At 39.6% G+C, this 27,526-nt stretch overlaps 1 protein-coding gene across 7 annotated transcripts in view; it reads right to left on the reverse strand.

Moving 5' to 3' along the window:
• Positions 1 to 27,526, reverse strand: part of SEMA4D (semaphorin 4D) — a 99,871-nt gene that overhangs the window by 41,093 nt on the left and 31,252 nt on the right. For 6 of the 7 annotated variants that reach the window (XM_036403131.2, XM_036403126.2, XM_036403127.2 and 3 more), the window contains exon 2: positions 3,844 to 3,906. The gene's annotated coding sequence lies outside the window, so the exon portion shown is untranslated. Of the gene's footprint in view, positions 1 to 3,843; positions 3,907 to 22,287; positions 22,319 to 27,526 lie in introns of those variants that run through there. The other variant, XM_036403128.2, reaches the window with a different exon arrangement.

Genomic DNA, 27,526 nt, shown 5'->3' on the forward strand with positions numbered 1-27,526 from the left:
ATGTAAAATTGTAATGCATGGAAAGAGAAATAGGTAGAAACAACCTTCTGCTCTCTTGCAGTATAGAAATTCAAAGCTGTTAGAAAAATTTCAGGCTGCTTAACTGCTAGTAAGGAATACTAGCACAAGTTTTGAAACCAGGGATTTGCAGTGGCATATACTGACTGTTACGAAGATCAGAAACCATCTGTCTCTCACATCACCTGTGTCACTGGGCATCAAAGAAGCAGTGCTTTAGTCCACCTTCTGGAAAAATGCAAAATGCTAGTCATGCAGTGTGAGAAGCTGGAAAACCGTCATGGGAAGGAGACTGTCATCCTTCTCATCCTCCAGGACACAGAGGCAAAGTACACACAAAGCAGTACTTGTGAACACAAAATTTCATCTTTCAAAGATGTCAATTCCACAACCCTTGCCAGTACCCAGTTTTTTTTTAATAAGTAATGCAACCCAGAGGCAAGTGTCTCCTTCCCCAATCAGCATGGTACAGCTGGATCCAAGTGTGTATCATATATTAGCAAATATCACACAAGTTAGCCAGATTCTGGAATTTCAAAGCTAGGAAATGGCCAATTTTGCAACACTCGTTTTGAAATATTTTTTCTTCTGATAAACACTTAGTTGCATTGTGCAACTTCTCAGTTTGGCTCAGTATTACATAAACTGCTAAGTGGATCTAGTTCTATTTTGTATATGAAGGTTAAAACCAGGAGAATTTATTAACACACTAGAAACAGCATCATAGCTGGGACTCTTGTGATTCCCAAGAAATGATCATTACCATCACAGAGGATCCAACCTCTCCCTTGAAGAAAGCCAAAGGCGTACTAGCCGTTCTGGCCTGATTCCATCACTCTCTTCATGATTCCCCAGCCATACTAAGTGCCTCTATGATTTTCTTCCCTTTTTGTATTGCACTTTATTCTCCTCCACAGGGTTCTCTCTCCCTGCAATCCTTCATCCACTCTGTACTTACTCTCCCGTGCTATCACCAATTTTTCTTCCCCAACACAAGCAATGCATAGCTCCATGACCACAGGTGATGTCAGCCCCCCCAGTGAGGCTGCCAGACAAAAGACCACCTTCCTTAAAGGAAGGCCCTTTAAAGTACATACTTATCTACCTCTCTATAAAATCACTGTCACATCACTCATTGTCCAGGGACAGCAGAATGAGGACCTCAGAGTAAAGAACAACTAATTGCAAGACACCCTTCCTTCCCACTGCCAAGAGTGAAACAACCATGCTATGGCAGGTTTGCCAGGCAGCCTATCCCACTACTTTTCGATAATTAAAAAAAAAGAAGAAAACAAACAACAAAAAACCCGAAAACATTTGCAAAACTTGCAAGGAGTAACTTGTAGGTTACTATGATGAGGGATAAGAGGCTCAATATGTGGAGACAGGGAAATTTATGAGTGAATTGCTTCCGCTAGCAGAAAAGGGTGAGTTAAAGTATTCAGCTGTCAGACAGCATAAATTCCAAGTTCTCCCTAAATAACTTTCTTTTGAAGCTTTAACAGAATACAAGCCTGCTTTAACATTTATTGATGCCTATTTTAGAACAGATTCTAAGGCTCCATACTTGAAAAACAAACCAGAGAAATCCAACAATGAGATTTTGCTTAAACCTGTTTTTTTCTTTTTCAATTTTGTTTCCAAAACTGAAAGGAAAAGTTAGCAATATTTGTATTTTAGGTAATTTTAATTACACAGTGAGTCTTGGGACTCTAGCTGCTCAGAGTGACCGCGAGATAAGTTAGAAAGTCTCTTTTCCCAGCCTGGCGGTAAAAGAAGGAGTCAGAACTCTTCATTTCTCGGTCTCAAGGTTGTTTATTGTATCTTATCTATAAAATTTTTTCTCCTGTCCTGCTGAGGTCCACTCAGCCAGACAGTCAGAGGCACTGTGCCTGCCCCCTCAGAGGTGGTGTTATCTTTTTATACTAAAAACTACATGTACAATACTTATAATTACTTTGCAATACCTATTATCTATGTCAGACAGTGAGCTTCTACTCTAAACCAATCTAAAAGTGCCAACATCACAGCAGAAGATGGAGGCCAAGAAGAAGAAGAAATGCTGGACACACCGAGATTCCTCCATCTTGCCCCCTGAACCCCTATGCTAAAAACCCCAAAAAATCTATTTTTCCACCCTGTGATAAATTCACTAGCATTCTACTTAAACTTTTGTGGCTTGTAATTCTTCATAAAAGGTTGGTAATTGTTTTTTCCAAGGGCTAAATCAAAGCCACAGGGGTCTTGGGCTCTGTGCCAAGGTCTCTCAGCCCCCTGGGCAGGGGCTCCAGTCCGCCAGGGCAGCCAGAGGAATTTCCTGGGTTCCAACAAGTGAGAAGTGCACAAATTACTTTTGACAGTTGAGTTTTATTTACATCGTTTGTGAATTTCAGACCATAGTTTTCAAAGAAAGGGTGCTTTAGTTCTCACCCTTTTACAAGCCTCAAGCACAGTGCCATTTTTATGCAGTCTCATGAAAAGCATCATTATTTACAATCTTTTTATTATAAAATACATATGGATTCATCTTCTCCTGAGGTAAGGTACAGCCTCAAACTAGCAGACCAGTAGCCCTTTATGATTAACATACATGTAGAACATGGGATTATTTGACTTTTGAACCGAAACCAAAATACTCTGTAGTTGCTAGATGATTACAAATTAGATGAATATTCCTAAGACAATTTGGTGTGGTCTTTATCTCTACCACACAGCCTGCTGGAGGATGTGCACTAGTGGTAAAATAGAAATGCTGAGGAAAGAAATTCCCAGTTCTAGGCCACAAATCAGTATTTTCTGTTTCTGCATGGTAAATATGTCATCAAGCAGTCCTCAGGAAACTAATGCTTGTGCTTAAAAAAGAGAATTTATCTTCAGAGGGACACTGCTAGAGATCCATTACTTTTTCTAAACTCAAATTCCTGTTCTTTCACTACTACGTTCTTTTTCTGTGGGCAAAGACTACAGGAAGATAAAGTATTACAGGAAAAAAAATGACAAGACAGATTAAAAATCTTATTTTTAAGGTTATTGTGGATAGATCTCTAGGAATAGGATCCAACTTCAAAGAGCAACAAGAAAGAGCTAACTTGGATGCTGAGTTATCCCAAACACAGAATTCAAGAGCTGCCCTGGGCATGTTCTAAGACCCTTTTCTGCCTGATTGGGTACTCCCAAATATTAAACCTGTGTTGTGACAGTGACAGTGTTGCAGTTAAAACCAAGAAAGATATAAAGTTCCTGAAGTTCATCTTCTCCCACTACTTAAACATACTGTCACAATCAAAAATATTGCTGAGTTTCTTTCTCATTTTTTCTTGGGCTCACAGGACTGAATGAGTAATTTGAAGTTATTTGAAGATGCCTCTTGGCAACTAATGGCACATGTGAAAGTACCTGCATGTCTAAATTAACAGGTATGTGTGCCTTAAAAAAAAACTATGCTAGGTGTCCAGCAACACTTCAGAGTCAAACATCTCCAAAAACAAGCCCAGTACCCCTTAATACATACAAAACACAACATAGGAAGGTGCAACCACGAAAATTACTTTTTAGTGGTAACAGGTAAAAACAGAGTATGGTCCTGAGTGAAAGAATTCCTTTCCTGAGAAGTTTCCTAAGTATTTTGGTCTTGAAGCGAAGGATTGTAATAAATCAAACTTATAATCCAATCCTGATTTATATTTCTCAGTATGCACTAAGTCCCCATTATTCTTAAAGCACATTTATTTGCTTTGCTAACAAGGACACCTGTAACAGAGTCAGCACGAATCCAACACAGCCCCCCTTGCTGTGGGGATGTACCTCTGGTTTCAATGTACATACCTGCCACCCTTCGGAGCCTCCTGCACACTCCAGAGCTGGGAAGCCGTCAGAAAAACGTCCTTTCTGAAAAGAGGTAAGAAACAGGCTTTGACATCAGTACCACATAATCCTGAAGGGCAAGTTCTCATACGGGAATCATAATAAATCCTCCCTTAAAAGTTTGGCTTTTATTTTCCAGATTTCCAGGGTAGAGCATTCCTGACAAAAACCAGAACTGGTACATTTGCATCCAATGAGCCAAGATCCTGATGTTGCACTCAACATGAAAAAAATATTAAGCAGACCTGACAAAAAGCAGACACATCAGCCCTTTTAAAACTCAATATGTGTGTCCTATCCCAAGCTGGCTGATATCTACCCAGCACAAAATTATTCAGTACTTGCACTGCAGTAGCAATTACTGATATTGGTAAGAGTCTGGGACCCCTCACATGCTGGTACGGGATATACTAGAGAGAGGTAAGACACCAGCCAGCCCCACAAACAACTACCTTTACTAAATTCATATAAAGCAGTTCCAACACTTTCCTCCATTATTAAAGAACTGCATTATGCACCAGCTTAGGAAAGTTGCCTCTGGATATTGACAATGAAACCCAGCATGCTCGTATTTATTTTGCTGTAATCACAGATCAAGAGAGGGCCACTCTGAAGCAATCACAACTTAACACAACAAAGCATTTATCCCAAGACTCTTCTACATTACATGCTTCCAATATGCAGACTCATAATACTGTTACATCAGACTGTATTTGGCATATGTATTTCCTAATGTTCATCAAAGCACTTTTAGAAGGCTGAGCCATGTGAAGGCATAGTGTTTTTTAAATGCAGGTCACCTGACGGTCTGGAGCAGATTTCACTATAGTCAATAGTAAAGGGGTTCCCAAAGAGGCAAGTGCTAAGATGGTACACCTGACATAAAATCTCCACTGCACTTCTGAAGGCTTCATTCTTGTCCCACAAGATTATAATGACTCAGAAAACGGAAGCCTCAAAATAAACAGGCTAGAGACAATTACAAGAAGCAGCTCAATACTGCAGGTCTGTCTGTAAGGGTGAGCCTATACAAGGTCTTTTTTAGAGATCTTCAACAGTGCATGTTTTGTGGCTACCAGTATAGTAGAAGGCATCAAACAGCTACATCAAGCACACTTTTGCTCACAAAACAGTATTTTCAGTGTCTTTTGGGTTATATAAAGAGGGCAAGGTAGCCTAATTCTCCCCACAATCATTTTTGAACAAGATAAACCACGAAAATCCAGTACACCCATCCATGTTATTACCAGTGGGCTACTTTTCACAAACAGTAGCAGAATGTAACTGACTTACTTTTGATGTAAAAAAAAACCCATCCACCTTTCATTCTGTTGAAAACAAACTAGAGCAGGCAAGCTGTAAATCATCTGATCAGTTATGAAGCTCTCCACTAATCAACCTTCACCAGATCACCTCTATGGCTTTACCTACTCAGTATTGAAGTGAACAGGTAAAATTTACAAAAAATTCCTGCTTGCCACAAGAGGCTATCAATCAACACAGTCACTATTGCTACTGGAGTTTTCAGATCCAAGTACGCCTCCCTACAGCTTATGCTCCCAGAGCAAACTATAATAATCTATGTTAGCTTCAGGTACCTTAAGGGAAAAAAAAATTTCTCTTTTGCCTCTCTTGAGAAAGAGCTTCCAGCAGCCTATAGCTTGTACAAGCACTTTCACCGTAACAAAGCAGTTGCATCTAAATGAATAGCTACAGTAAGTGTGAAACTCCTCTGAAAAGCCTAGAAGTAAATCAGCTGACCTGTATACTTTCCTGGCTTACTTTAAACAGCCTGACATGGAGGTTTTCAAGTCTCGGCAAATAGCTCCAGGTTTCTGAACTATGATGTGAGGTCACTGGGTACTGAAAGACAGGTGGCAGGTGGCTGGAGGTCAGGCCACCTCTCAAACAGCCTCCGGATCTCCATGGAGATGGAAAGAGGCAGATGAGCTGCTAGGACTTCCAAGCTGTGGCACCTCAGCTCAGGAACTCTGCTCCAAACGCAGTCTATCCCTCCTCCTCAGTGTGGTCCTTGGGAAGGGGCCAGTAACCACCAGTGTTTCCGGCAGAGAAGCCCACAGGCATGGGGCTGGGTGTGGGGGTGGCTGGGCTAAGGTGAAGGGTGGTTTGAAAGTAGGGGCTCATTCTCTCATTCTCCTTTGGTCACAGTGCCACTGCCTGCCTGTCAAGACACCACCTGTAGCCATGCTACACACAAGAAACTACTCCCAGCTTGCTAGAAGCTATGACATAATTAAGCCCTTTAATCCAACTAGAACTTGAGCATGAAATTAAACATCTATGTGAGCACTGCAGGTTGGCAGACATCCTTCAGGTGCTCTTGTTTGACCCAAACCTCACAGGTGATCCTTTACAGCAGGTACTGCAGAAGATCTTTAAAACTTACTCCATGTCAGGTTTTAAGAGTACTTAAGTCTAAACTTATGGGGAAAAAAACCCTCTAAACTGTTTCTTCTGGCAATGATTACTTAAGCCTGGGGAGAAAAATTACACCACGAATAGCTCATTATTTTGACAACTGTGACTTAAGTCTTCAAAGATTAAAGAAAACACCTACTGGATTACAAATGAAAGACAGCCTGGAATACATTATGTAGAATAAAGGGATAGTCACCTTAACGAAATTTTTCATAAAAGATCCACAATACTTCATATATGTGTGTTTGCATACACTTTATTTATTTGAAGGGCTCCTAATCTGTCAAATTCCAAACCACATTAATGTATTACAAGGCACTTCTGGCTGTCGCATCCTACTTGCATTTAAAAAAAAAAATTAAAAATCCGAAGAACAACTACGATGTACTACTTTTCCCCCTGTACATCAATTGCAATCCAGATCAGGAGCATTTCTTTCATTTTCTATTCAAGCACATGCCTGCTGTAACCAGGTCCTTGTGATTCTAAATGAAGAGAAGAAAAAAGAAAACTCAAGAAAACTAGCTTATGAACAAATTTTCTTTACTTGGAAGTCTCTTTGGGAGGCCATAGGGGCAAATTTTAAGTTTGGTAACATTTCTTATGCTACAGCACTATACACTGACCTTACTGAAATATCATTTCCAGATAAATACCCTGATAATCTAGAGCTATATTTGCTACCTCTATTTCAAGTCAGCCACAACCTATGCATACTGGCTTTCTCAGAAAAACTATTTTAAAAGCTTATGTGGAAGCCACAATAAAGCCAATATACAGCTATGAGTAAGACTGCAGACAGCTGCTCACAGACTGTGTCTGTGACTAAGAACTTTCCTGTTAATGCTGTGTGTGGTTTTACAGTTTTGAATTACATGAAAAGGTAGGCTAGACAACAAACTTCAAGAACAGTGCATATTACTATCACTATATTTAAATAATTGATCTGAAACACTAAAATAACTGCTGCTGACACAGCCCCCACCCCATTCTGGATGGGGCTGGTGATTATACCTGCACCACCTGTGCAAGACACTGGGGGTGAAAAAACCAAGTAACAAATGTGCTACAATTTAGAGAGCAAAGCTCAAACTTTTTTTCCCCTTTCCTGCCTGCAAAGTTTACTTTTCATAAAAAATATTCTCATTTCACAGATCCATTTCCTTGCCTATCAACACCGGTCTACTTTTACTAAACATTATAGGAAAAATAAGTACATGAGCTTTAACCTGAAGCAGAGGCCCATGCTAAACTTTGTTCTGAAACAATGAGTGAAAAAAGCCCTGTTAGATCTCAAAAAGACATCTCCATTTCACCCAAACTCTGCTGGGATCCTCAGTTTTAATTCCTGTCACCTTGGCACTCCTCAGATCTCATAAGCATCTTCAAAAATGCCAAGAAAAATATAGAGACTAAACTGGTGGCAGAGAGCTACAAATGCCTTCTGTATCCCAATGACAAAATAAGAATATCAAGGCTAGGCCAGCTACTGCTATGATGAGAGTTTCTCCATTTTTAAGGATATTGAGAGAATCTGTTGTTAAGCAACTTAACTTCCATAAAACTGAATAGGAGCTTTCATGATAGTATCTATGCATCCCAACCCTTCTTCAGAAAAGGATATGAGGGAGTTTCACAATTTCAGCTTTCTTCCAGTTACAATACCATACAAATATCAACATAAGAGGATTTTAATAAAAAAAACATGGTAGTGGTTTAATAAAAAACATGGTACTGGTTCTGAACCAAATTCCATTAAAGGCAGAGAACACCAACACAACTGTGTGAGTCCAACAGCCACAGCGCAGGAGAGAAAAAACAAGGAGAGACAAATGCATAAAGAGAGGAATGAGTACCAGCACTTTTGCTTGAGATTATTCTTTTTAAGGCACCACTTCAGGGATATGTAAAATCTTTATGTATTCACACAGCCTTTGCTTAGGAAAGAAAAAAATTCAGAGGGAACACTACAATATTCTGGTCAATACGAAAACAGTCTTTGGAGAGCAGAGATCACTGTGACCACCTCCACAATCAACAATTTTTCTGCTTTGAAAAGATCAATATAAAGGAGACAATTACTACTCCTCTTGTCATAAAATCCCATGTAATCCACGTCTCTTTCTCCTTCTATCAGAAAAGGAGCAATCCTGGAAATTATTTGCTGGTTAAAAAAACTAAACAAAAGTCTAAGTTCTGCCCACATTTTTCATTATTGCTCTTTTATGAGATGTTTTCTAAGGTCCCTAAAGGAAAATCAAGAGCTAAAAAACCCCCAAAGAGCCACAAAAACACATGTCTTACCTAAAAGACTATCGGTTGCCAATTATGGGGAAACATCTTCTAATATTAATAAGAGAAGTTACTTATTTCTATATTCATTCTGACAACATGCCAACCCAGGAAAGCTAAAACTAAGATCAACATGCTGTATTATACGACTTGCTTTCTTAAGAGCTTAGATCACATAAGCAATTAAATTTTGTCACTTTCAGAGAACTTTTGTTCCTTTTAAACTATGTAATACTACAGTATTTCCTGGTTTCACTTTTCTGGGTTGTTTACATAAACTGCATTAGCCGTGTTGACAGGTGATAGTTTGAGTATGTTTAAGAGTTATCTGAACATAGATTAAGAAACACCTACATTTGACAGTGTTTCATATTTAGTATTTTTCAATGCTGTCTTGGTATTTTTCTCTCTTGCCTTGAGAAATACCTGGCCCCCTCCCCTCCCAAAAAAAAACCAACAAACCACCCAAAAAACATTCCCCCCCTCCAAAAAAAAAAAAAAAACCACAAGGAAAAGACATGAAGAATCTTTCACATTCTTTAGAAATTACCATTTTACCATCTTGATAGTGCAGAAAAACCCAGTTCAGTATCAGATTCTAGTTTTTCAGGCTTTCAAGCCAGTTTTTTAACAAAATATGCCAGATACTCACAGGTTCCAGATTCTGAAGTTTCTTGACTCTCAGAGGAGGCAAATACAACAACTACCTTGTCCACACAGCCGCAGTTTTCACTACCAAAACATCTCTGGGCTAGTCTGCCCACTGAGAACAATCAACTTGTTTGGCTGTACATATTCCTACACACTGTCAACACCCTGCACTGCTCAGGGACAGTATGCAAAACCAGCCTTAAACTACCCTTAAAAGTACATTCAAAACACTGCCTTCCTTTTTCTTTTCTTTTTAATTCCCTAAAGTTATTTGGCATTCTTGCATGTGCAACAGAAGGAAAAAGAGGAGCAATTTTCACCTCAACACATAAACTTACAAACCAGTACTTCTTCAACTGCACAGCAAAAGATTCTGCACCCTAAAGAGAAGCCTTGGAAGAGGTTACCTGCTGTCCGTCCTGAGAAAGAGCTTCTATGCTGGAAGAAACAGGCAACTTCAGTTCAAGGAGCCAGAGTCAGCTTCCTGGTTTTATAAGACCTAGCACAGCCTCCCTGAGGGAGTTGCACAAGGTTGCTGAAGTAGGGAATTTGAAGCAAGTTATTCAAAACAGTGGAGAAGTAATGAAAACAGAACTTAACTGTCTTTGGCTAAATAAAAATCAGAAATTGAACCTTGCAGGGGTATCTACTATTAAAAAGATTCCCAAGTAAAATTCACAGGTGGAATGCGCCCATTTTTTGTAAAGCCAAAACAAAACTGTTTGTGTCCAAAAAAACCTTAAAAAGCTATAAAAGGGGCTTTCCTCAAGTATTCCAAATTATGCAAGGACACCTCTGACTTATGAACAGGTAACATTTTTTCTAGTTCTGAGTATCTTTATCTCACTATAATGCACCACACCTACTTTATCACACACGCCACTTTGAAACTATCTTCCTCTCATGCTCAATTGTACAAATCATAATGAGAATCACTAGAACTGGTTAGGACAACACTTCACAGCATGACAAAAACATGCCCATTCAATACAGCAAGACAACCAGAATGGACCACAAGAAGTTCATACATTCTTTAATCCACCTGTACCACATTCCCAGTTACATTTGAGAAGAACTACACCAACAAAATGCCAAACAGCTCTGTGATAATAATTCTGAGTTCTCGGTTTTGGATGCAGTGAGGGCATGGAAGCATCACCACTCCCAAGTGCTTTAGCTGTCCCTCCACAGAGCTGCTTCTACTGCCAACCACACAAATCCAGCTTTGTATTTGACAAGAATCACGCTGCCTGAACAGTAAAATCCATGCAATTTTTCCTCCATCTGGCATTACACATGTTGAAGGTGGTGCAGTAAAGCCCTCTTTTTTTTTCCTCAATTAATTGTATTTCTATGGCAGTTAGCTGAAGAGTCACCATAAAATGCTGTCAATTCTCCTTCCAGCACTCCAAGCTAAAGCCAGTGCCTCAGCATATGCTGTTTGTTTGGGAAGCTGCTTTTTCAGCAGCAAGTTTCACCACTTGGGTTTCTGTAAGGCTTACACAGAACTTCAATTCCTTTTTTCATGTCACACATTCATGTGATAAAGTCATATAGGCCATCTTCTCAAAGCAAACGCAGTTTTGGCTTCTAAACTTATTTCCACTGAAAACCCGATACAAAAATAAAGAATTAACAACAACAATATACTATAAAACTGGTAATTTCCCTCAGGTCTGCTTACCCTTGCATTAATGAAAATAAACAAAAAGATCTTATTTTTGCTTTCCATACCCATTCTTTGGTACCTGACTTTCAGACAACAAATGTGAAGCTCTATTTTCAGATACCACAGCAACAGCATAAAGAAGCAATGCAGTTTTTCAAGTTTCATTGCACTGACACAAGTAGAGTCTGACATTCTCAGCCCTCACACCTGGTCTACCACCAGGTAACAATTTCTTTCCTCTTTCTCTTGCAGTATTCCACTTGCAGGATGAGATAATTCACTCTTTTAAAACAGCACATTTAGGTCCTAGACACCAGTTGATAAATTACATGAATGTCTGAGACACTCTTCATAAATTTAGCCAGGGTGAATGGCTTAAAACAAATCCCCTGGGTCCCCTGGGCTGGGAAAAACAAGCAAGATAACTTCTCTTCCTCCTTACAGCTGCAAGGCATCCAAGCCTACCTACTTAAGCCATCCTGCCTCTGGCTGCTTCTGCGTCTCTGCTCTCCATCCATAGCTCCCCATCCAGACCTACACCAGTGTGCAACTGATCAGGGAGGTCAACTGATCAAATTCCACAAGCTAAAAATCTGCTTTGGGGAGGGGCTGGATCACGGGAGTTTAAATCCAAGCATAGCGTCCCTTTTAGCAGCCATGCTAGCTTGTGGCAGACTGAAATACAAGTGCAACACTATGGGAGACATAAGTCTGTGCCTTCCTTGGGAAAGTGGAAAAAATTGGGAGTGCCAAGTCCTCCTTACCTCATCTCAGGGCCAAAATAAGAAAAAGTGCGGAAGAGATGAGAGATCTTGGTCCATGAAAGAAAACCCTGAAGGTCTGAGGGCTGTGTATGACTAGGCCTGTGACCGACATAATGCAGCTCTCCCCTCTAATGTTGTATAGCACCCACCAGGTACAGAGCTTCCTGCAGGACTGCCTGCTGAAAAAGATGTTGAAAAGAACAGAAGTCCACCCAAGGGTAACACTTCCCCAATAGTAAACACTGTTCTTCTGCTGCAACATCATTATGAAAACAACTTACTTTATTCTGCCAGTGAATAAAGCTGCCAATGAAGCAGATACAATTCCTTCTCATCACTTTAAACCCTTGCCACAAGCGTGATTACATTTGCTAGCATATTCAAGAAATTCCACTGTCCCTAAGGACTGGCAAAGATCACACCCCATGGCACAACCACATGTCCCAGCCAACCTCACTCAAAACATGACACATGAGGTCTAGGGTCAAAATTCAGAATTCACCACACACTCCAAGGGTCATTTTAAATAGCTGAGATCATCTCCAACAGCAAAATGCAACTCATGTTTTCTTACCAAGCAAGAAATACAGTAAAACAGCCTTGAAATTTAAGAAATCATCATCTCACTCTAACAGATATAGCTAACGCAAACAGCTTCAGTGGCAAGCATTTTAAAGGGTTTGGGATTTTGCTGTGTTTAAGATTTGGCTAGGTCAGAAATGAACTATCCTTTTTTACTGTGTTAAAAACTCTACATCAACCCCCTCAATTTTTATGCTGAAAAGTAACAGAACCATACTTCTGAAATACACTGCTAGCGCTTTCCACCGACAGCACAGACATGGATTTTACAAATCATCCTTAGATTATTTTACCATAGCACACTAATAACCTTTGCTGTTTTTTAAACTATGTAAGCCAGGGATCCTGCACTCTTCTGTAAGATATACAAAGAAATTATAGACACCAGCAAATACAAAAATGTTTGCACAGAACAGAACTTGTTAAACATAAGCAGAACCCAGTCAGTAACAACTCAGCAATGACTGACTCAGGAGTTTGGAAAAAAAAAACCCCAAAACCTTCTGACACAAATGCAGTGATTAATTATTTGCTGTTGCATCTATTCCATGGCGTTATACAGCATTGATCGTAACTGTTCCTGCCTCAATACAACCCTTGTGCTGATATTAATAATGCAAAGGTCATTTTGACCTTTACCTAGTAACGGGGTATCAGTTTGTGCCCATATTACTGCTTTCCGTACATCCAAAAACGCAGGTGCAGATCTTTCAGTGCAAGCGCTTCAGGTTTCACATCAAATTATGTGTGAGCATGTCAGGAACAGGATTAATAGAAGCTTTGCTTGCAGAACATTCTCATGAGCATTACTGGGATTTTAACTCCTGCAAAGCCTAAAATGAGCTTTTTCTTATGCCAAATGAAATGCTGCAGAGAGTCATTATAATACTCGATGATTAACTTCGAAAACCTTGTTTGCACTATCATTATAGATGTTTTAAGAGGAAAGATAGGAGATATGCACACCACAGAGGTTCTGCCTCAACCTTTGTTGATAAAACAGATAATTACTACAAGTTTCTAGCCGTTGAAAGCTAAATTTGAGGGTTTTAAGTATTACAGAAAAGCAGAACTGGAAAATTACACAAAGGCATTAGAGGCAAGATGAGATTTATGTGCTTCCTACAAGGTTTAGGGCTCAACAAAGAAACAAAGCTTTCCTTGGCAATGCTGACCTCCAAATGCCACAGCAACCACCATTCATGTCTTATCTCAAACCAGAGATTCCCACCCCAAAACATTTACAGCTTTCACATTTCAAATGTCAGAGTTGAAAAATTAGGTTAAGCTGAGCCAAATGCAAAAGTTAATCCCAAACAAGAGAGATATGTCAGAGAATTCAGTGGCAATTAATGTCACTTGTGAACCAGATTCTGCAGAGGTGTTCAAGCCATTAGCTGCTTCCCTGTATCCCTTTATAACTTTCTGTGGCCGTCAGAAACTGGTGACATGTTACCAGAAAATAGGCAAAGAAGAACATCCTTAAGACTGCTATATTCCCTTTCCTTGGTGCACAACCCAGAACAAGTGGAGACAGGACTCGAGAGGACACCTTCACCTTCACCAGTCTATATTCCAAATGTCATTCTATGCCATAAAACACCCTTCTCTTCTAAAATGCGCTCAATAAAGCAAAAAACTAACGAAAGCCCCCATATAGCCTATAAAATAAATAGGTCCTTTCTACAAAGGAAAACAAATATCATCCTTCTATATTAATTCAAATCAATTAAACTTTAAAGGTTAAAGTTCTTTGTGGACGTATTAATTTTCTAAATTTAAATTTAAATTTCAATTGAGCTTATTTGCTAAAAATCTGGTCATTTGTTTTGGTTTTAATTTTTGTTTGATAAAGGCAGACTTAATACAGTAAACAAATTAGTGACTCTTACTAAAGCATTATTTTCCTTCTCACTCTCCCTTGACACTTTCCCCAATTTTCTCTAATTGGAATATTAAACTATTGCAAGAGTTCATAATAAAAAAAAACCCCAAAACAATGTCCCATTATTAAAATGTGAACCCAGCAATGTTATTTATTTGTGGAGCAGCTTCTGACACACAGTTTTCTTTCTGGCAAATTTTTATCCAGACTTCTTTGAATCCAGAAATTTTATAATTTTTTTTAGAAATTGAAAACCACTAATCATCAAGTTTCCTATAGAATGTGTAGACTTGCACTGAGAATTTAAATCTACTAACAATCAGCTTGCTTTTCTTAAGTAGCTTTTGCAGATCTATTAGAAGTCATCCAAGGTAACCGTGACTATACACACTACAAACTGAAATCGTACTCCAGATTAACATCCTCATATTAGCTGCTTTGCTACCACTCCTCTACAATTTAAGACAGAATGACAGATCTCATTATTTTTGTTGCTAAGAATCCTGTCTCCTGCTGGACTGTTTGCTAGCAAGCTTCATTGAAGCTTCCTTATTCTTACAGGCTGCAGACATATTTCTGCTTGGCAAAACACTGTCTTTAACAACAGATTTGTTGTTCAGTGACACATGAGAAACTGCACTACAGTTTGCATGCAACGGTCTAAGTTGATCACCAGCAAGGTCAGCCAACTGCACACCCTAAGCACAACACAAACTGCTCCTTATTGATTACAAAACATCCCTGAGAAAGTCTAAAACTAGTAGTCACTCTGCAGAAAAAATATAGGTACCATAGTATCTATGCTCAAACAGCTTCTCTATCTTTCTAACACAATGGGCATTAAGCACTTTATCATTAGCTCTTTTGAGCCATGGCACTTCAGAAGTATCTGAGTAAGTTAAAGTTTTTGAAATGCTCTGAAAGGCTGGTGGCATATCCAATACTTTAGTGACAGAAAATGGTGATGCAATTTCACAACAGTTGACCCCTCCCTCAAGAATGCAAGCAAAACACTTGTCATGCTGTGTTGCCTTAGGTGATGTAAATGGCATTACTCTTCGGCAGGTGTTAACATTTGAAAGTACTGCTCAAAATGAACCTTCACCAAGACAATGACAAACTTATGACAAGCTAAAGAATTAGGTCTACTTCATATATGTTTCAGCAGTGATATAAAAGTTTCATCTTGCTGACATTTACCCAAGTCCTCCAAATCACTCATGATACACAGGGAACCAAAGATGCATCTCCCACTGCTTCTCAGACTATGAAAACTGGTTGCTTCATTCTACCTACTACAGGGTTTTTTGCAAGATTTCCTACAGGAGTCCTTCCTGTTTAACAAGAGAGGCTTCACAGGACACTTCCTGAGAATACATGTCCTGAAAACAATCTGGTCAGGTCCTGACCAAGATAAGCTGCTGACTAACAATTGCTCAGACCAGTCCATGGGCGATGAGTCTTTTTTCATCCAAGGCTCAGAACTTGTCAATAGGATCTATCTTCCCTTGAGTGCTCTGGTACATTTTCCAGCTCTCAGAGACATGCATTATGCTCAAGCTTCTCTGATACATGATAGTGCAGTTGCCAGTTCCATGTCTGAGAGAAAGAGTGCAAGAGCCTGGGATCAATTCCTTCACCTCTGAAGGACAAGGTAACTGCAAAAACAGAAGGTGACCGTGCCTGGGAAAACAGCTACTGAGCAGAGCACTCCACCAGCTCTTGTGGCACACAGAGGCTGCTGGTGAAAGCCTTGCTCAGGAAGCCTACTGAAATGTCACAATGGACTCAAAGCCTCTTCTTGGTAGGGCACTTGAACAACAGCTTAAAAAAGCGAAGTTTCACTAGTCAGTAAGACTTGAAGACTTCAGCAACTCCCAAAGAAAGAAGGTGAGAAGCCTACCTAGTGAGGATTTTCATGTGGCTTGTGAAAGTTACAACTTCAGCAATTCAGTGAAAGATTGCACTACTTTCAGCTTACACATCTTAATGCTTATGTCACTTGCCAAATAGTTCTCTCCTACTAAGCCACTTCATAAGGCTTCAGGGGAAAAACAGATAAAAAACAAATAATGTTTAATAAACATTATTTATCTGTCCCGTTAACAGTCTGAGGAGCTGGTAGCATAGCTTGCTTGTGAGCACCTCCCATCACTTTCCATCCTCCTCTGTGAAGAGCTCCCAGCCACTCACCACACTCCTTCACAGTTACCTTGACACCTACCAGAGCTACCTCATTCTAGCAGCCACTGCTTTGCCACCACAGGACTCTTCCAACTGCACAGAACGGTCCACGCTGGCCACAGGGGTAGTACAACCACACTTTCAGTATTTATACACAAGCTTAGAAAACACCCATCAGCTGAGACAATCTCATGCATATGAATGCAGACAGATATGAAAAAGTGCCTGCTCTCTCACGAGCACTCTACGTGGTCTTCTAGCAGCCATACCCTGTGCCCTAAATAAACCCCTCTCCATGAGCTGGTGCTAAGCGAGAGGTGTGAGGGCTAGCAAAGACCCCATGCCAGACCCTCTACTCTCATCCATGCTGCCAGAAGAGGCATGGGTTAGGCCGACTTCTCTCTCAAATTGCTATGCAGGGTCCTATTTCATAGTTTTGACTCCAGGATGACTGATAAATTTTCAGACCAACAAGCATCAAGAAGCACTGTCTCAGACAGCAAAGCACATAGCCTGTTCTTGGGATGTCAACAGCAGAGATGCATGATTTCAAGGAATAAATGCGCCATCATTTGGATTGTCTCACTGAGACTTAACCTAGAGCTGAACGGTATTTTTCAGGTGAAATGTTCATCCAACAGAAGTCTGTAGTCCTCCAATCCTTGCCTTCTCATCTTGAAATTGAGACAAATAAGATTACAAGTGATCTGTTAAAGCAGATAAAGCAAACACTTCAGTGTGTTACTGCAGCACACTGGAAGACTTAACAAAAACAAGAACTGTTTCTCAAAGGAAGAGGTCTTCACAGCAGCAAAGCTATGGAGGAACATGGAGCAGTTTCTGATGCTAGCTTGCCAAATTTAAACAGAAAACAGCAAATAAAAATGCTTAGAGGATATAAAATATTATCAAATCCCATTTCAGTAATGTCAATTGCTCGTAGTCCTAAAGATTAAACTCTATTGGATTAGAAAGGATGACATGTCACCTTCAGAAGCCTGTCTGTGACAATTATATCCATAAGACTGCAGAAGGCTGATCAGCAGCAGAAGAAGGATAAGGCAAGTCTACAGACCTGAAAGTCAACTTACTAGTCCACTCTGCAAATAACATTACAGGCAGGCCAGGGTTTACACAGCATTCACACTTAAATATACACAGTGGATGCTGCCCAACAAGAGGACTTGAGGAAGCTAGTGCAACAATGACTCAGTTTTTTGTACCTGAAAGAGAAACAACCACCGATTAGCAGGATTTGCATTAAGCACTAAAGAGAACAACACAAGAACAGAACAGGCACAGCTTGTTTGGGCAAGTGACATGCCACATAGTACAGTGGAGATAAAAAGTAAAAATAAAAATAAAATTCAAAAATCAGACAGCTGTTCAGAAGAAAGCTATCTCAGGGGAATAAGACAAAGAATAAGTTTTAAACCAGGACACTCTACAGTCCCATCATCATAAAGATCTCACTCAAGAGAAGCAGCGCCAGCAGCACAAAAGGTTAGGGAAGGGAGCAAAATGACATTGAAAAGGCAACTGCAGTTACTCAATTAAGCACAACCTGAAGCCATGACTTAAGGCTGTATCCTTGCAGTACTGCCCTTCCTCCCACCCTCCTCCTGGACCACTTTCTGCAGCAGTTCAGAGTAGTGTGAAGCTACCTGTGAGCTACAGCACTGACAACCAGGTAAAAGTTGCAGGAGTGAATATGGGAACACCAGATTCATTTTCCTCTGCTGGATATTAGGAAAAATCTGGAAACAAAGCAGACTCCAACTAAGAACTATTTGCATTCCAGTCTTAGCAGATATTTTATCTTCTTAAAATATGGATCATTATTACATCTCCAGTTTCAAGGAAGCTGAAAATCTTCTCCACCAGCAGAGAAAAACACTACCAAACTAGAAAAAAATGTTTTCAGATGTTGTGTATTATTTGGTTCAAACCAAAGCTGACCAGACACAAGAGGCATCTTTTCCACAAAATATCTGCAGACATTTTCTTTTGCTTCTGCTTATAAAGGGTCTGTGGTTGACAGAAGCTAAACAAAGCAAGAGCAAAAGCAGAGAATTTCCATGGGTCAAAAGATTAGACCTAGACTACAAAGTGGCAAACATTTCTGCCTTTATGAGGAAAAGGCCATAGCTAGAACAAGCTGAGTGAATTTAGTTAAATCATAACCACATTAAGCCATTCATCTCTGTGCAGAACATCCCAGGCATTGCAGCTAACATTTCACTACGTGAATGGGTAGAAACCTTTGCTCACATAAGCTGGTTAAATGTGATTCAGCCCAGATGTCCGAATGGCTTAGCAGTCTTTGTTTGCAAAACATCAATAAAGAATGACAGACACAAATATAGGACTGAGTTTCTGTCCAGAGGACGTGCAAGGACTGGCGTTTAATAGGACTACTTTTCATAGCATATATTGCTAACACTCAGTGATGTACCAGAACTATGGTTATAAAACGTTCAGTTCTTATTCAAATGAAAGGTGAAAATAGGTGCAATCTAGAATCTAAAACACCTGCCCATTAGGGTCTCCAGAACTTTATGAAGCAGTGCTGCATCTTCTCAGCAACAAAGAGGGAGAGAGGAAAGAAGAAGTAAGAAAAATGCTGCCAATCTTGGCGAATACCTGATACAACCTGGGGTGGGGTGAACTCCTCCACTTACAGCCATGACTGTTTTCATAAACATGTACCAGGATAAGTCCAAAAGCTTTGTCTTACAGACAGTGGCAGGCACAAGATAGCTAGGGTCAGAATTGCATTTACAGTGGATGTGCTCAGATACTTCTATTACAATAGTGGCACTGTTCAGCTCTCTTAGTATCACATACAGTTCTGGAAAACACACAGATAAAAGACAGCATTTTAAAAGAAAGTATCATAGACATACAAAGCTTAACAGGAGAATCCAGGGTGCAAATAACACAGGAGAAACTTCAAACAAGGCCAGTAACATGCCAGTAATTCAGCCTCCCGAATTCAAGGTCATTTTCTACTCTCATGGTGGAATGTATTGATTCTAATTAAGCACAAAATTTCCTCCAGCAATATGATGTCTGGCTCAGCCAGTTTCCACAATGCATGTGTATATTACAAATTTACCCTTTAAAAAGCAACCTGGCTAAAAACTATGGTCTTGATCTATTTTTCAAATATGTGTAAACATTCAAAACATACTTCCACACAACAACTAAGCTGAGTTATTTGGTTCAGTATGGTGAAACGAATCAGTACACAAATACCTTGATAAATAAAGGCATTCCTCTGACTCAGTCATAAACAACAAATTAATCCCAACACTACTGTCCTAGATTATCTGCTAGAGGCATTTTAACAGAGCTGAAACCAACAAAGAAGCTTGTTTAGAGCCCTTGTTTTATATTCTCCAGAATATACTGCACACCAATAGACAAGCCTTAACACGCAAGTTCAGATCTACCAGATGCACCAGTCCTCCTCCATTACTTAAAATAAGCTAACATCCAATTTGTAATAAAGAGGGATTTTACAGGCAAAAGAATGGATATGCTGCAATCAATACCAATAGAGTTAGCATTATAGCAGGACACTGTCTTCCCAGATATCAGGTTTATTGCCTTCAAATTTAATTTTAACGACAACAAATTAAAGGAAACACTCAACTCTGAAAGGACCGAACAGCCCTTCAAATTCTCCTCCTTAAAGCTATCTTTGAAGCTCTACAGACATTCCGCTTGTAGGAGGGTACTCAGATATTGTGACTTGAGAGTATTTGCCTTCACCCAAACTTTACAAGCTCTTTTTTAACACTGGGGCTAGAAGGATTGGGAGAAAACTGAGCATCAAGTACCTAATTGCAGCTTAGGTGCAAGCAAAGCAAAAATTTGCTCTCTGCACACACAAAACTTTGATCAACACAAGAACACTGGAACCCTGAGCAACCATGCTCTTGGTACACTTCTGTCAGAAGTTTTTTGTATTCTAAAAGAAGAAAATTACCTTTCAGGTATCACTCTCCTTCAAAAGCCATTTATAACTCAATTCTGTTACATTTAGTTATAAATGTAGTTTTTTCCACTGTGCTCTCCAGAAAGGAAGCAAAAAAAGAGTAAAACAAAGGATTTTGTGGCAAAGAACAGAATTCTGGGGTCAAGGAGCAAAAAATCAACTCGCAGAGAAACATGCACAGAAAGTTTACTGATGAAACGTTCAGTCTTTTGTTCTAATTCATACCTATCATTTCACAGAACAGAGGCACCGCTCTCCTGCATCTATATTTTGAAGGCACATGGACCAGTTGTTTTACACGGAATTGTACAAATATTCTACCTGCCACACACTTAGGATGGCAATGTACAAGCAGTTGCTCTAGCCAATTTTGTTCCAAAAGCAGCAACTGCTTTCCTTGCCTAAAAAGAATTTAATGAAGCCATCTGCTTACAGTTCAGTCTATTCTAAAAACATTCTGCATTCTTTATGCTCTCTTTTACAGTTCAAAGTCTGGCTAGCATCCCAAGGCTACAACCTTTGCAAAAAGCATACAAAAATTCCTGAAAATATTTTGTTCATATTTACATTAAAATACTTCAGTATCTGCATATATCATACGCAGATAGCACATCACTGACAACATTTTGGCAATACTTGTATTTTGAAGAAAGGCAGTAGACTAGTAAATTGGAATGCAAATTAAATCTTGGAATGCTTGTTTTTAAATACTTGAATGGATTATTTGGTAATGTAAACAATGTCCAATGAGAAAGCTAACTGATTGACAATTTAAAAATACCTCAGTGTTACAGCCTCATATAAGCACAGCCAAGAAATTAAGAACTTATGTTCCTTTAAACTCTATCCAATACACCTGTAAAATAGCTATCAGGAAATGCAGATTTCAAACAACTGCTGTAGGCGCTGCAGCAAAGTGCCATGTTTAATTGCCACACACCTGTGACAGCTGCTTTCAGCTGTCAGGATGTTGCCATCTACGTGGGATGTACAGGACAAGAGTTCTGGAATTAGCACAAACAGGCAAGAATGAACCTGAGGTCGATCGCCTATGTGAAGCTACTGCTTTTACACATAGTAAAGATAGAGAACATATACTAACTTTTAACAATACAAACTTAGAGGCACATTCCTCCAATTTGCCATCTGTTAGCATCTCTCTGGCAGCAGCTTAAAACATGATCTTTCAAGGAGATATACTGCAGCAAAAGATTAACTTCTACTGCATCTGGCAATACAAATAAGAGTAAGCATGGTTTTCCAACTGAAAAATACTCCCTTTACCCACAAGTTCAAAACCTGTTTCATTGTGCATCCAACAGAACTCTGAAATCAACACTGCTGCAAATCCATTAGGAAACAGAAAATACACTCATCATGGTACCAAGCAGACTGGGAGCTTCAATTTTGCCTGGCTTTTCTAGGTCACTTTCAAACGCAGTTAATGTTTATGCTAAATTACCAACATAACACCATAAGCCAGAAACCAAAAAACAAACAAAACAAACAAACAAAACAAACAACAAAAAAAAAAACCAACCAAAAACCAACCAAAAACCTGTAAATGGCACAATAATAACACCTTACTTTGTTTGCAGGGAAACAGAGCCATCAGACACTATTCAGGCTACTATTCAGTAGTAGCCTGAATATACATGTTTTGGGTTTCATTGCTTCCACAGTGAGACTTTCTAGAAGACTGGCAACAACAAGGGGAGATATCTTTCAAATATTTTTATGACCGTTTCCAAAAAGCATGGTTTCTCTGTGGGACTCACACTTAATGTACTAAGACACATTGCATATCCAAAATTTCAGTAATCATCTGGTGCCTAGGAAAGTTATGACAATAGCACAGGACAGGCAAAAATCAGACCAAAGCTGCTGTTTAAAAAAAAAAAACTTAAAAAAAAATAAAACCAGCAAAATTCCACACCAAAACCTGTGTGTGAACATTTGTTCTGTTCTCACAGCGCTGAGTGTCAAAATTCCATGCTCACAGTTCAGAACATATTGTCAAAGAGCTGCTTCTTCGGAGAGCGAAGCCTGTTGTAGCATGAAGAAAGGAAAAAAAAACATCTCAATTTACATTGTTTTCTCCCAGATTTCTCTATAATAAAACCAGAATTGCACCTTCCAAACTTGGCCTTTTCAAACAGCATAGAGCAAGGAAACCAAGGCTGTCATTTTGGGGTTTTATACATGGAGATAAAGAAGTAGAACTGCAATACACTGTAATGATTACGCAGTATTTTTTTCCAAAAATTCTTCAAAAGCAATCACATGTCTAGTGTCACAGCCATAGGTAACTCATCTAAAATAACATGTGGCTGACAAGAGATGGCTTCCAAACTCAGCCAAAGCTACCAAAGGGCCTCCATAAGGCCAAAATTAAAATTCTCATAAAAGCCAGTTCACCTGTTGCAAATGGTGTCATTTCCTCATTCTACGTGTGTTAAGTGACTGAAGCGTCACTTAACATGAAAATCACATCAGAAAGCACTAAGACAGTGCCACAACTGTTGAAAACACAAACACTGTTCTAAAAATCAAAACCAGTTCATAATTCAAAGGAAAATTATGTAAGTAGGGTGTTTGCTACACTCATTGATTTAAAACATACAAGTATACTTCTCCTCTGCTCTGGCCTGAGAATTTGTGCCATGACAGCAAAATCTTTACTAAATGAATTCCATCAGCATTACCCTCTGTGCCATACTGAAGGTGCATCTACAGAGGAATGGCAAGATGGGCCTTATTGTGAACAGACCCCCAGAATGCTGTGCCTTCCATCCCTACACACCCCTGGTCTCAGGCCAGAAGACAGGCACCCAACAGCACACCTCATCACTGTGCAAAGGGTAAGCAAAAGATCTCCCATCAAAGGTGGTATGGGAGTCTGCACTTGGCTGTCAGTGGCTCCTTTGGAAATCACTGCTCAAACAGCACCATCATCCAGCTCCTTCTCACATTCAATTAAAATTCCCAGCATCATCCCCCACTGCATACTGAACCAACCTAGGCCATATGGAGAGAAGACTGGCATTCTCTACAAACATGGCAAAAAGAGAAAAGGCACTCCCTCAAACACCACTTTCTCAACCAGGGATGCTAGCTGAAAGAACTAAGGCAGGGATCCACACTGCTGCTTGTGTCAGCACTTCTCAGACCTGCCACGTTCTGGAGAATATACTTCTGGGATATAAAAAATATACTTCTAGGATGTACAAAAGTTAAGCAAAAATATATTTTCCAGGTTATTGATAGAGTCACATCTGCACATCAATATGCCTTCCCCCCCACCTTGTTGTCTGGTGTCTGATCAGTGTTACCTACCAAGGATTAAAGAGAATGTAAACTACCAAGTGCTTTTTGCTCCATCGGAAAAGCCCCCAAATGTTTGAAGAGTATCAGGCACAAGATGGAAGGTAATTTGAATAAATATTAGAAGTGTTTTAATGGAGATGTAGAGATTTGCCAGCAACAAACACAGTCTTCTCTCCACCTCCACCAACCAGGAACAGAATGTCATCACCCAAGGGACAAGAACAACAGGATCAGGAACGCAAGCAGAAAGATTCAGGCTTTATACAACCACCAGACAGAGACTGCTTGAAATTACACTTTAACAGCAGTATATAAGTAACATATGCAGTAGAGTGAGATGCAGAAAGCTACACATGCATAGTTTTCTTCCCCTTGTTCTTACAGACAAATGAAAACACTTGATTTGAAGTTTCAAAAAACTTACCCAGCAGAAAAACTAGGCTATTTGCTTTTATGTAGAGAAATGGAGGTGTGACACCACTTTTCAGCCAGATCAGTTTCTAAATACAGCTCAATATAGAGTCAGACAAGTTTTAGTACTAAAGCAAGGAAACAAGTAAAAGCTCATTTAACTGCAGTTTTCCAGGAAGAATATGCTTGCTCTCTTCTGCAGTGCAGAACTACAGCTTTGGAAAGTGTTACGGTTTTTCCTGAAATTCTGCCAACCAGAGAAAATACACTGGAAGCTACCAGGCCAGTTGCTGCCATGGAACAAAGCATCTTGAATGTGTTCCTCACAAGTTCGGGTTTCCACTGATCCACCTGTCTCTTCAATTTCTAATTGCATGAGTGTAACTTCTTAATCTCTTTCATGTAATTTTCCTTCTGGCAGCTCCACTTGACGAACTGTGATGCATGCCTCTTCAGCTCACAGCAGACACAGGATTAACACTCTTGCTAACCAAGTGAGAAAATACCGCAGAATACCAACCTATTTTATTTGAAGTCTGTGCTAACTTGTGTTTGAGCTACAGTGAAGGTGAGAAGCATACAGAGAGGCTGGACCTCTGAGGCTCTGAAAACTCTGCGCTGATACCAGAGGACTGAATAAGCATAAGTGCAAGCGCACAAGATGCTTCTGTCACACACACACATACACAGGAGAGCACTTCAAAAACACCAACCTGAGCATCACTGAAACACACAGCCAGAGACAGGATTCTGATCTACAACAGTACCAACAATGGGTCAAAGCTTGTCATGCAGGTGCACTAAAGGGTGGAAGATCTCGAGTTCAGAATAGCGGGACACAGTGCAGATCCCACTATATTTACTCTCTTCCCATCCTAGACCTCATTTCAGTCCCTTAAGCAGACAGATAATGTGGGCTTCAGCTGCCTCCAAAGCCTCTCTCTACAGCAGTATCTGGGGGAAGCCAAGCCCACATTACTCCATTCTCACTGCCAGCCAAAATGTGAGCTGCTCCCAGAACATTAATAAATAAATAAATAGCTCACTGAATTGCAGTGGTCCTACAGTCCTCTTCTGTTCCCATGCTGATGAAAACTAGCAGACTGTGGCAGGGACGTAATGATTTTGCATTATCAGAATATAATGATGCATCACAAATGGTCAGCAGCAGGACCCAAAAATGAACACTGAGGAAGAACAGAAAGGGACAGATTGCCTATGCTGAAGCCTGTTTATTTACTTTTGTCTTCCAACTTCACTGACCGCAGAACACCAAAAGCCATTTTGAGCACTGTGAGATAGAGCAGATAAATGCCTGATGACAAGTTCAGCAAAGTATAATTTGTACCACAAGCTGATTTCACTACTTGGACAGGACAAAAAAAGTATGAACAAGCACTGTTAGCATGTTTAAAATGTACTTGCTATTTGTTGAAGACTGAAAATGTACCATAAAGACCATTTAGAAAATCAAGGCAGTGGGTATGGCAAATACAAACCAACTGCATTTACAGTTTTAACACAAACTCTCACAGGCCTCAGCCTGATGCAACTTCAGACAACAGAGGCTGCAAGAACAAAAAATCAATCTGAAAGACACAGTTCTGTGTAGAAACCATAGGAAGTAAACTAATTTGAAATACACTGATATTTACCAAATTCTGCCCTCTCACCCTATCAAAGTTAGAGTAGTACTCTCATCAGAAGATTCTAAAAGCATTGCTAGACAAGCAGGTAGTGGAGTGAGTAATTAATGGCTACCCCCCTCCAGATCAATGAACAGTGACAGACTGATCATGACACACAGTATAGTCACAACAGCTGCAGCAGACAGAAAACGCTTTGTACAAAAGCGACAATCAGGATAGTTTAGAGCTGCCAAAGAAAAAGTTAACATACAACCAAGACTTTCACACACAGCCACTTCATTAACCTTTGCTTTTCATGCTATGCACCCTTGAGTAACAGGTATGTGAAACTTTGTTTTAGAACGCTTGTCTACCTTACTGTAAATGTAAGGGGCTTCCAAAGACAGCACTGCAGTTAGTAAAAAATGGTTTAGGTGAGTACTGCCATCTTGAAAAACCAGAACCAGGTCTGTGATTAAAGCCCTGCCTAAGCATGATGGCATCCACTTGCTTCCCTGTCAGAAGAACTGGATACTAAGCCTGTCACTCTCAGAAGCAGAGCTTCAAAACAGATAAATCATAATTCACAGCTACTGGCACAAGTCTAACTTTTCTGCCAATCAATGTGTTTTAGATGCTGCAACTCATACACCAGTCTGAAAGGTTTCCAAGGCAGACAACTAAATATTCCTGTAGGTTAGTGTATCACTGAGCAATATGCCTCCTAGCATAGTTTAAACAAACAAACTGTACTAACAGACTGTCCATTAATTAAAGCTGACGCTTCCTTGCCCATCAGGCAACAGCATTCAGGAGCCATCACATAACGAAACCATTGTTAGTCAGTCTCTTACATATTCAACTGGAGAACAAAAGGTGACTGTTGTACAGTCAACAAGGACTTGAACTACTGCAGGTAGCTCCACTTCTCATCTCTCAACAAACACAACAGTGAAAAAAAATTATGAACTGAAAGAAGAGACAAAAACTCATAGTAAAAATAAAACAAAGAAGTTTCCCCAAAGTTTCCTCTTACAGTTTTTCACTAAACAGCACCTTTTCATAACAGCCAGCATATTTTAAGTACATCATACTACTTAACTACTGCCATTAGCTAGAAAAGATAGCACAAAACCCCTCCCCAGGAAGGACAGTTTATCCCCTCCTTCCATTCTCCTTGGTCACCACATTTAGCACTCTTTTGAAACTTTTCAAACCTATGAAAAAAATACAACATTTTGACACTTGAGTATGAGCCAAACATCTTAAAAAAATCAGATATTCACTTCTTCCAAAACATTTGTGATATGACAGTTATTCTTCAGTAAAACCATGACATAAGAAATTGCAAAACACTGTAAGGAAATGGTAAGGAGAAAATTCCTTTCATAAAGGAAGGTAAGAAGGATTTTGAGCTTCTGGTGGTGTTCCATTAATATGTATAACACATTTAAAAATAAAAATCAATTGTATCAATGTTGTTTCTAAATTGTAATGTTTGATCAACCGCACTAGCTACAAGCAGCAATCACAGGTGGCACAATGTAAGGACCAACTGAAAACAGCAGAATAAATACTTTCATCCCAATTTTCATGAGAAGAGAAAAATTATGAAAGAACATACAAAGCTTCAGAAATAGCTAAAGAAAGAAATTCCACAATAAAATGAAATAGCAGGCTGAGACAAGTAAAGGGCCTCTAATGGTAGTGATTTATTCTATCACAGCCTGTTAGTGTCAGGTTATGTAATGAACCCACATGATTTAGAAATTCACATAGAGAGATAATGTTTTTCAATTAGCAAAATGG

Source organism: Molothrus ater, chromosome Z (genome assembly GCF_012460135.2).
Source record: "Molothrus ater isolate BHLD 08-10-18 breed brown headed cowbird chromosome Z, BPBGC_Mater_1.1, whole genome shotgun sequence".
In the NCBI taxonomy this organism is placed as follows: domain Eukaryota; kingdom Metazoa; phylum Chordata; class Aves; order Passeriformes; family Icteridae; genus Molothrus; species Molothrus ater.